This window comes from Heliangelus exortis, chromosome 8 (genome assembly GCF_036169615.1).
Source record: "Heliangelus exortis chromosome 8, bHelExo1.hap1, whole genome shotgun sequence".
NCBI classification, from domain to species: Eukaryota; Metazoa; Chordata; class Aves; order Apodiformes; family Trochilidae; genus Heliangelus; species Heliangelus exortis.
Window position 1 is genome coordinate 18,818,710 of NC_092429.1, and position 12,449 is coordinate 18,831,158.

Here is a 12,449-nt window from a genome sequence, read left to right on the forward strand (position 1 = left end):
CTGAACTCAGAAGTTCCTCAGTTTATTTGACTCCAAATTTATCTGAAAACTCTGGGATGACTCCTGAAGCTGTTTGAAAAGACAAGACTGTACTAAAGGTCATCTTTTCAAAGATAGTCTAGGTGATTTAGAAGTATAAATATCTACTGACAGATAGGATTTAAAATATCTTAGTCACTTCTAAAAGGGCATAAATTTGAGACTACTTGGCTCTTTTGACTGTCTTCCTAACATTACTTTGTCAAAGCAATGCACAATGACATACACTGAATTACATCACAAAAGCTAACAAAGATAATTACGTTATAGCTAATTAGGTTTGTGCACCATGATGTCAGCCACAAGCCTTTTCAAAAAGCCACTGATAAAGCTGATGCCTATCATTCTTGAGCAGTAACCAGTTCATTCTGCATCCTTTCCCCTGGAAAGCCGAAGCGATGTAGAACGGCATTTTTTAAAAATATATTCTCCAATATCAGAGTACCTTCTAGAAGTTCAAATGCAATATTTGAAGTTATTGTTTGCATTTATATGGAGCTAGTTGCTTATCTACAGAAGAATTTTCTGGAAATGAGGGACAACAAAATGAGAAACCAAAGAAAACCAAAATTAAGAAGAAATGTGCTTATTTCCCTTCTCTCTCTCTCTCTTATTGTTTTGCTTTTGTTTTTGGTTTTTTAACCATTTTTCTGAGATTACCCTAAGATCTAAAATCAATATTTTTCTCCTTATTTATTTTCTTCAGTACCCAGCTTCTGGGCATGTTTTATATAAGGCAAAGTAAAAGGCTTGGCTTTGAAGTAATAGAAAACTCACTGGCCAAGTGCATCAGCAATTCACAAAAATACACATGAAGGCATAAAGCAAAGAATTGGTACAGATCAGAGAAATTACACAAACTGCTGTATCGGTTTGGCTTCATTTATTAAAAGGAATTGACAACATACTCTGTACTGGATCCTCTGCTATATTACTGACAAAACAACAGGTCAAACTTTATAAGAAATTTCTTTTGCTGCCTTTTGTGGATGCAGAGGTCTTTACTGCAGGTGGATCGTTTGACTTCCCTGAGCTAAAGCATTCTAATTCCATCCTGACTGATCACTCCTCACCTTTATTTCTTAGATCACATTCACCCTTGTTGAAATAATCACTAATTATCTACAAATCTGAAAATAAATTGAAATGTGACATTTCCTTAAATCCTTCTCTATTATTAGAATACTGAGACATGAATATACTTCCAATGCCAATTAATTAGCTATGTCTTAGCTGAAGAAACTGGCTTATCACAGGTTTTAATTCAGATTGCAGAATTCTGCAGTATTCTTTCTCATTCAGTACAAATAATTTTCATCCTTGTCCTCTTTTCTTCCTCATTTTTGCCATAGTCATTTACTCTTCTGTGGGGTTGGGAAGATTGCAGTAGTTGCTACTCTACATGAAGAAACCGTTATATTCACACCAGATACATGATATGCAAATACACCACTGTAATTCATCCATCTCTTTAGGCTAATTTATATTTTAATGAATTTGGTCACTGGGAATCGAAGCACTTTAGCTTCAAAAATAGAGCTTGTTGAAAACCTTTTGCTGAAATATGTAATTTTCAAGCAGGTTTTCAGCCAGCTCAAATCACTGTTGAGATTCTTTATTTAGTGAACCAACACTTCAATAAATAGGACAAGAGCTATGACTTTTGTACAGTAGCTCATAATTTTGTATATGAGATCTAGGGATAGCAGAGGAAACCATGCACCTCTGGGATAGTTAGACAAGCTATTTCTAAAGTACCATGTAGTTATAAACTACGTTTTGAAAATTATTAAATTATTCTAAATTGACTTTACCATTATTTTGTTACAAGAATAGCTTTTTTTTCTTTTTTTTCTTTTTTTTTCTTTTTTCTTTTTTTTCCAGAGGAGAATTTAAATTAATTTAAAAGATGTCATCCAGGTGTAGTAGACACGTTCTAGTCATGTTTGGCAAACACAATTAAGAACAGCTCATATGTCAGACAGCTGCAGGAACGGACTGATGGGAACACTGACAAGGCAAAAGCAGTGGGTGTCCCAGCCTGGCGTCACCAGGGCTGATCTGCTACCACCTGCATCAAAACTCTCACCCATCTGAAAGAACTGCAAATTGAGTGTACTCCTTACATTGGCACATGACACAGTGTTTTAGTCGGAATACCCAGAGATCACTTGGTGCAGCAAATTCAGGCACTAATGAAATTTCTTTGAGAAGGGATGTAAGCCTTGTCCACACCTGGTGAGGTGCTGACTAGCCAGGGTTTTCTGAATTCACAGAAATTTAAAGGCATCATTTTTCCCTAGAGCAAACCATCAAATGTAAATTTTAGCTAGGCTGAATTTAGTCTTGCATCTACAAAAAAAAAATGGATTTTCCATTAGCAACACTCAGTTACAGGAAATCTGAGCTTTTAAAAGAACCCACCCACACACAATGGACATTTTGGAGCTCTCATTCGTTTGCTACTTCAATTTGGATGGAAAGAACATGCAGATTCAAGATCACAATCAGAAGGATGGGAAAAACAGGAGATTTAAGAGAGATATCATTAACAAACCTCACACACTGAAAACAATGGCAGTTAAATCACAATGACAGAACAATAATTTATTTCATACCGGTTTGTGAGAACATCGATTTAAAAGGTGTAATCAGATCCCTTTATTGCAAGGACTAAAAAAACATGGAAACTGCAAGTGACTACAAATGCATCCTTTGCTATATTTCAAACCAGTAGCATAGCTTTACCCAATTAGAATGAAATTCATCTTATAAAAAATATCTAATTAGATATGGTAAACTTATATTATTTTTAAGAAAGACATTGATGACTCCTAATTATACACATACATGTTCCCTAAGTAAATTAGTTATTGTCTAAGCCATGATTCCGAAAGGTGTCCTTATACAACAGTGTCATCTAGTGGTCAGCTGCCAGGCTTGGCTTCAGCTTGTAGAGGAAAATAGGCAAAAAGAGAAGTAAAAACACCACCGAATTTATTGTTTGCTCAATAGTCTGCGTTACCTCACATAACAAATACTTCATGTTTCTTACACTATCAGAAGGTTGGAAAGGGCACAGGGAAAGCCCATAGTCAGCTGCCGGTCCCACAGGAGCCGGGGCTGCTCCAGGTGCTCTCTGCCGTGTGAGCGGCAGCCACGGGTGCAGTCTCGTTCGCTGCCTCCGCATTTCTTCCCTGGAGCCCTTTTGATCCAGAGCTGCTGCCCAAACTGGGGGAAGCTTTGCTCTGCAGTTCAGCTGGGAGCCGATCCCGGCAGCTCCGTGCCGCCCCATCTCACCGACAGCAATGGGGGAGCGGGGCACCCCCGGCCGCCCCCGCGGGGCTGCAGCCCTTCTGATCCCTTCTCATCCCTTCTGACCCCCCCCCTGCGCTCAAGGCCGCAGCCCCCGGCACGCAGCGTTTCTGCTCAGTCCCCTGCATACGAGAAAGCTTCCCAACACCTCGCTTCCTGGCCACCAGCTGGCTTGAACCAGGGGGGAATACGGCGAGCCTGTGCTGCCTCCGATTGCCATGCCAGAAACAAAACACCCTGTGGAGTAAATAATTATATTTTACAGACCTGCATCCTGGAAGTAATCTTAATTGATGGGAAACAGGAGGAAAAAAAAAAAAAAAAAGTGATGACAGCATGCCCTAAAAACAATGCATCACCCTGAATAACCTGATACAGCGGAGCCCTAGATCTACCAGTAAATTTTATTTTCTGAAAAAGAACAACTTTATGTTCTAGAATGAGCTGGAAGTTCTATATAATGACACTGTTGATCAGACACCTACTGCAGGCTTTGGTGAAAGCCAATTTTTATAAGGTGTATGCCTCTGAGATCCAATACTGATCACAACAGTCAGACATGCAAACTTGGACAGTATTTCTCAGCTCCTCACTGTAACAGGCTACTCCTCTTCCCAGAAAAGCACTGGGGTCTGCTACCAGCAATCTTGACAAATCAGACAATATAAAAGTCTTGAATTGGGAATCTGTGATCTTTAAGATAAAGAAACAAAATTCAGGTTCCACCTCAATTCATAGAAATGAAGTACTATTTCCAAGCACCTACTAGTTCAAATGTATCCCTGGAAGACTTGAGACCTACTCCTGGAAGATGTGCGCCCTTATTTCTTTACAAACAAATCTCATAACTGGGGTCATTACAAGATTTTTTTGTGTGTACGTTCTACGAAAAAATTCACAACACATTATACAGAAATCCTTAGCACTTACTACTAGTATTGTCTTATATTTAATATTTCCCCTGATCAATGACATGAATCGATGACTGAGAGGAAGAGCAAGAGAGAAAGAAAGAAAGTCTAGCAGAAATCAGATGCTTCTTCAAGTTTTTCTTGGAGGAAAGCAATAAGTCAAGGGTTGGATTTTATGCACCAAACCTGGTCTCTAACCAGTATGGAGCTTTCCTTATTTCCTGCTGCTGGGTCCCACTTACCCAGGTTTTTCTCCCAGCCCAGCACTCCTGAAAAGGGCTGCACTAAGTCAGCATTCTTTAACTGGATTGTTCCACTGATCAATAGAGAAAGGCCAATGATTAATTTATAAAGCAGCAATGCACCACTGCAAGAATTAGTTCTCTTCTGGAGATATTTCCCTTTTACACATTTCCTACACTAAAAAAAAAAAAAAAAAAAAAAAAAAAAAAGTGGACAATAAGCCTCAGCATGAATTGTAGCACCAACAACATTTTAACTTTATTCCTTCATTTTTTTCCTCTTTGGAAGTATTGTGTGTGGGGGGGGGTTTTATGATTATTTAAAGCCTGACGTATATTGATTTAGCAAGGAATAGGCAGTAGCCATATCAGTTTTCTCAGTGCGATATATTGGTAGAAAAACAATTCTGTAACTAGAAACAGAAATGAGTGATTCCTTGGCTATTATGAATTATTTTGATTACTTTATACATAGACTACACAACTGACACATATAAACAACACAGACGGATTTTGCATTTTAGGTATGCTTCAACCAAGATAGACAGTACTGTTAAGTAACAGAGAGGTCCATGTCAGCAGTATAATATATGAGAAATTGGTGTTTTGCATAGTAAATGGGATGTATGTCTGAGTTCCTTATTATGTCAATTATTGTATGCAGAAGAACTAACATTCAGTATTATTATGGCACTTTGAAAAATAAAAATTTATCTGAATCTGCAAAAAATACAGCTCATAACAACCTGGGAACATACTTGGTGTTTCACAAAAAGTAAATGGGATAGAAAGTATGTTTTACATCTTCAGAAAAAAAATTTTTTCCCTTCTTTTGGATTTTATGTTTTTTCATAATCATCATTTTGCAATATAATGTCAGAACGAGGCACAAAAAGGAATCTTTCTCTAACAATTGGAATTGCCATGGCAACACTCCAGATCTCAGATAAAGTTTGGTCTTGTACCGATCCTCACATTAGCATTTGTTTTTGTGCTGAGCACAGAACTGCCTGTGAATAGCACTTTGGTCTCTCTAGTTAATTGTAACAAGGTATAATTGGATTATTTCAGAAATGTGAACTATAAAATTTCAACAGCTCCACAGAAAGCTTCATCCTTAAAATCACATATTTTTGAAATTATACAAGTCACCAAAAGGAAATCAGGTCTGGTTACCAATATTCAGAGCAGTTGTTTGCCTATCTAGTCTCACTTAAGGTGAATTTGGGTATGTGTCCACTGTCCCCTTTCCAGCAGCATTTAATTTTCCCAGATGGGTTAATCTCCAGTCTTTTTATGCACACACACATAAATATAAAGAAACAGACGAAATTAAGTGATGAATTACTAAGGAATCAAAGGTGACTTTTTCCCAGACATCTTTATGAGGATAATTTCCTTACACTAATGCAAATAATTGGTTGAAGGTAAACACAGACATTTCTTTAATATTTCAAAATCCTATCCAAGATACAAGGAAATGACAACCCTGTAAATTACAAATATTCTAACCTGGCAAATCTACATATCTACAGAGCATATACATGTGAACACGCTTAGGATGTGCTCAGGAGATTTTTATCCTGTAACACTACTCTGTAGGCTTGTAGAACAATCTACCAGATACAAAATACAGAGGGAGAATACATGACTATTAAAGCTGAAACCCAACCTCCCCAAGCAGAAAACAAAACCAGAATATACTTTCTATCAAAGCAGCAGACAGTCCAGGTTTCAGTTACTGATTTTCTCAAATAATGCAGAGACAAAGGTTTGGTTTTAATAAAAAACCAAAAAACAACAAACCACTGGAAATATTTATGAGAACCATGATTGTTCCCAAATAAACTGGCTAACAAATAGTCATTGTGCCAAAGTACTTACTATGAATTTCAACAGTTCTGATGAGAAAATAAACAGCACAGAGTGCAAGATGAGGCTAAAATTCTGTTGCAAAATTAAGATTACAGAATGACTGGGTAAATGTCACGAACAATACAAACAAAGCAATACAAATATGTGGTCTTGGTAAACTCAAGCAGACACTAAATATTCTGTAATAAATACAATTAAGAATATAATAGTCAAGTTTTCAGCTAGAAAGGAAAAATGCAAACACAAGACCTGTGTCTCCTTTGCCTTTAAGGAACAGTTGGCTAAAGAGTATTGGCTGGGAAACATTCTCCCAGAAGCATGACATTAAACAAGGCAGTCATGGCTGTCACTGGAAAGATCGTAAATTATAGTATTTTATGAGTATACAGGGTCTGCTTGAAATCTATGCTGCTGTTGGAAGTGCTACTATTTTCCTGTTCACATTATAGATGCATACTTCATGAGTCCAGGGTGACAAGCTTCGCTCCTCAAATGAAAAAGAGAAGTGGCAAGCTGCAAACTCTATTTGAGGGCAGAATAAGCTAATGACCAAAACCAAAATCACAAAAATATAAGAACAAAGTCCATGGCCATATACTGTTAGCAGTTCTGATGCTCAGTTTACAAGCACCCAGCAGAACTTTAAGACCCTATTTACTTGCCTGCAAAGATTGCAATTGATCTTTCAACTGATCATTGAAAATGCCCCAATGCACTCCAGGGGAGAGCCACAACACATACTGAGGTGAGGAGTGCTTCACCACTTCTGAGCTAAGCAGCCTAAAGTTGTATAGTCCTGCCCATCCCAGATGAGGTCCTGAGAAGCCAGCAATACCTGCTGCATTACAACCTACTTAAGTGTAAATGATTTTTGATATTTACTGGTGGATACCAGGAAAGAGAAGGAAACTTCTTGCTACAGTTATTTAACATCGTTTAACTTTTTTCTTTAGGTTATTGATTTCTACTTTACAGAACAGGCTGCTAGCTTGACAAGGCAGCAGTCATCATTTGGGTTAAGCCCTGTTTCACACACAAGTTCTTAATTGGGATCTTTCTTATGGAAAAAGGCAAAACATTTCTGATAATGAATAACAAAGGCAAATAATTTTTGATAATGAGTAACATCTTCCACTTTCCTAAGCAAGATGCTTACTTTGTATGGGAAATATCTGGCACCTCCTTGGAGACACAGACATACTTTGGATCCACTTTTTGAGATTCCACACTGTTAGGTATGAATTATTATTCCCTGTGATGTGAGGCAGTAAATGAGCTATGAAACTCAGTACTTTGGAGATTGTAAATCAAAACAGAAAGTGGGAAAGAACTGGAAAGAAAAGAGATAGCAGCAAGACTACACTTCTGAGCTTCTGGGGTTTTTTTAACACCTTTCCATGCTGCTCTACAATTTTTCTAAGAGCTCCACTTTGAGAGTAATAATGGGTAGGTAGCTGTGTCACTGCTAGCTCTGTCTGCAGCCATGTAGTTGTGATTTTGTTATGCAGAGTTGTGTTTTAATAGCCATTTGAAAGCATTATTGAAATATCTCATTGCACATTACAATGACTCTTGTACCAGTAACTAAAGATGTAGTCCCCAGGAAGTGCCATTTATTTCAGTGGAGCACAGCTGCACTAGAGGAAAAAGCCTGGGGCATCCACAGCAGCAATAGGGAAGCAGAGGGAATCAGCAGCTTCAGTATGACTGGAAAGAGAAAACATCTTTTAAAGTATTTATTTGCAAACACCATGCACTATTACAGACATTTCTAGAGGACTCTTCCATTTGTTTTATTTCTGAATTATTTTTTCTCTGGGTGTTTTGATGATTTCACTAATCTTGCCCTGTGCAAATGAATTTATTTCTTGTAAAAAAGTCAAGCATTTTATTTTTTTAGTATCCAACATGCCCACACATAGAGGTTACACACTGGAAAACATATGTCCCTTTTCAACTTGTGCTTGTGCTCTAATGGAGGAAAAGCAGCAAGTCTTTGAAATGTATTTATGCCTATGCAAAACTGTTACGTTTTTTCAATTTTGGAAAAACATTTTGTAAATAACAATTGGAAATAGTAGTTTCTGAACACCATCTCACTGAGCTTTATAACTACTTACAGTCACTGTAAATAGTAATAATTATTTATGTAGAGAAGCATAAAAAGGATAAAAATAAAATTCAAGCCAGATCCAAACTCCTCACCTTCTCCTAATTTTGATGACTCCTAATACAGGAGCTTTGAACTGAAACAGGTTACTTAATCTTTTTATCTGGTGTTTTTCTTCCTTCCTTTCCTAGGCATCTAATTTATACAGTGAAATATCAGGACAGACTGTAGCACTCTGCCGCTGATACAGCACATAGAAAAATGAGGCATAATCTTTTAAATACAGTATTCATTATAATACTGGCATTTGCAATGCTTTACTTGTTTACAATTCAAGTAACATCTTAGTTATGGAGGTTATATATATGCATGTCACAAAAGCACATTTAAGGACAAGCAAATATATGGAAAAAAACAACATGGAAGAAAGATGATTAAATTCCATGGGGTATAAATCTGGTCATGAAGGATACTTCCTGCATTGTGCATAATGGAGAGTAGGGTGTATTGATTTACATTCCTCAAATGTGTACATTTCCAGTGTGTACATTTTCACTAATTAGAAAAAAATTTGGATGCTAGTGCCTCCCATAAATACTAAAGATCACAAAGATGCTGCTCTTAGGCATTTTTTTTCTTTTTATCTGACTTGAATTTTTTTTATTTCCCTTATGAGATTTCAAGAAATTAAAGTCCAAACCACCTAGCTATATCACTGGCAAAGTAATTCAGATGACATGCTCAATTTTTAGAGTCATTAGCTATCTGCAGACATTGTCTTAAGCAGTGGAGTTTAAAATCCTAAAGAGAAAAAGAATATATCTGAGGGTAAAAAGCCTTTGTGGGTTTTGATGGAAGTATATGGAAGAAACCAGCAAGTACAGTGGATAATGGAAGATTGCTAGTGCAGGTAGTAGGCTTATCTATATGACAAATTGACAAAGAATGAGGAGGAAAACTATGTTGATTTAATGCTGGCAATTTGAAGCATAGGCTGCACAGCTGTTTCAGACAGAAATACCAAGATAAATCCAGAAGCAACCCCTGCTCTGACAGATTAATAAAATACCAGGAATTATTTGAGCTTCTTAGAGGAAGGGATCACTAAAGAGCCCCTCGAATACCCAAGGTATTGCACATAAGAACAAAAGAACAGCTCATCCAGCCCTTGCCTGCCTGCTATCAAGAACATGCTTTAAACTGATAGTCAAGCTTTTCTAGCAGACATGAGAAAATACATGTGAGAGGTGAAGAAGTAAAGAATAAAGTGAACATCTGCTATTGATACAATTTTAGAAAAAAGACTGTCAGTGGTAGAGCCTTCAAACAGGACACCTAGCAAAGGCTTACCTAAAATAAGAAAAATGTGCCATACAGGATCTTCTGTAATTATGTTCAAATTGTGTTTCAAACTATGTTCTTTGAACTCATCTCTAGCAATAAGAATGTGTTGGAGAATGTTTATCCAGCTAAATGAAAAAGTCAGTCTTTTTTACACTTCAAAAATTAGACAATGTGACTATGTGTAAGCATTTTCACCACTACTTTAAACATTCCTGTGAATGCTGAGCCCTTAACTCTCTGATAAAAGATCACATTTCCCAGAAAGAGGAGCTTGGAGGATCCTGGATCTGCCATGTGTCTAGTATGTGCTCTGCATGCTCACTGCTAACAGTACCAGTCTATCTGATCATTAGAAAATGAATTTTAGCACATCTTACTAACTGGCCAGCTGTCGGGAAGAGTGCAGTGGACAACATGCAGATTAATGTAATCCAAATATTCCCCTTTATTAAGTGTAGCAGTAGCCCTTTTATACACAGGCTGATAACATAATATAAGCATATTGCTAATTGGTACAACGTATTCTTCATATGCCACAGAGTGCTATCTAACTGGTTAAATACAATTGTTTATGTGCTGTCTATGCAATGCTTTCCCATCCTATTATTCTTCTTTTCTGCTGCCAACTCCCTTATCTTTTGCCCATAGCTGATCTTTTAATAACCTTGCAGCTGGGCCTCAAGGCCCTTAGCTCACTCTGGCTAATGCTAAGTAGTCAGGATTGCTCACATGTCCATTTTCTTCCAAAAACTCTCCAACAGCCAGCCATGCTTCTTAAATGGATTTCTGAGAGAGGGTTTGATTTACCAGAATTTTTGTTCAGTTCCACACAATCCAGCATTCTCAGGAAGGCCACACTGATAGCAGCTTTCCACTGCTCAGCTCCAGAACCCTTTGGAAAATAGCATGGATTAATTTACAGACCAAAAGATCATTGCTGAGAGTTAGTTCTTTGCTAGAAGAGAAGCCTGCTATGGAAAAGAATGCTTAGGAAGTTATTAAAAAAACATTAACCATTAAAAGCAAGTTAAAAAAAAAAAAAAAAAAAAGTAGCTTTGGTATCCCTCCCCTGCTTCCCCAAAAGAAAGAAATATTGCTTTGGAATACTTTGGTGTGATGGCTCACTAATGAATTATTGGTGGAAAGGTAGGACTTGCTTTCTTTCCCAGTGGTTACAGCAATGTCAAGTGACAACGTGTCAGTCTGCCAAAAAATACCAGTGGTGTGAAAGCATTCTACCAGAATAACACAATCACCCTTTTAATGATAGGAGCTCTTTTGGTGAGTATATCTGAAATACAGTCCTATAAAAGATGCCAGGCATTACCAGTAATTTAATATTTAATTTTAGGAAAACATAAAGATTAAGTAAGCTTCTCTGAGCAACTTCTTAAGCCATGCTTTATTTTTAATTTACCTGCATTATCTTACTATTTATTGAACAGTTCTTTTCCAGCACTGTTTTTAACAGTATAAGCACTCTAAGCACCAATGTTAATACTAAAATGACCTGTGCTGTGAAAATACCCAGGGCCTCCTTATCTCAGTGCTGGGAAGAACTGCTCAAACATCAGTCCAACAAACAGTCCCCGAGGCTGGGGAAGGGCATAGATTGCCAAATGTGACATGTTCTCTGCTATTTATGGTGAACCTACTTTTCTTGAAGTCCCTATAGATGTAGTACAGAAAATGTGGTATTTCAGACGCTTCTTGTCAGGCTGTAGGTTCTGGTGGTCAAGAAGGAATTTTCTTTACTAGGGAACCCATTGGTAAGATCTGTTGCAATTTTTCACTTCATTCACAATATCATTGCTTAAATACAATTTAGCAATAAATTTAATTTTCCTAAACAGATTGCAGTTTAAACTTAATTTTATGCTTAGTGCTAGTCAGAGGTCTAAAGCAATTACTTTCCAGGACAAAACTTGGACTTGATTCTTAAGGGAAAAATTTCTGCAGACTCAAGTGCAGTTTTGAAGATTTCTTTCTCATACTCAAGAATAAAGTTAAGATTATGTCAGAGTTAGCTGCATTCAGTTGGAGTCAGTTGGGGGCGAGTCTTAAAAAAATTCCATAACCTGCATTCTGCTCATATATAAAGTTTTGGTACTTTGTATGAGAAAGTAATAGCCTAAAAATGAAATCTTTGTGCGTTCAAATCTTGATCTGCACATTATGTATCAAAACAAAGTCACGGGCATGGAATTAAGAAGAAATGCTAGACTGACCCATGCTCAGACACTTTAAAAAAAAAAGATGTTGAATATCACCTGAAGGTATAATTTGTCCAGTAGTTATGTTCAGCCTGCAGGTGGGGCAAACTTGTCCCTAAAAACACCCAGCCCCTGCTGCAGGTAAGTGTATGCATAATGCCCACAGAATGCTGCTGACAACAGCATCCTGTGATGGCCCAGCTGGGAAGAGTCAAGCATTTGCAGGAGCAGAAAGGGCTCCCTTCAAAAATTTCTTCTAAAGCCTCAAGGTCAGACTAATACATCTATAGCCCCCATTTTTACTTCTACACAAAAACGATTTATTTGCTATCATATGGTATCAGATAAAAGAGCTCATAAGTTGGTCTCTTTCTGGTCAGGAAACTGTTGACCAGCATCC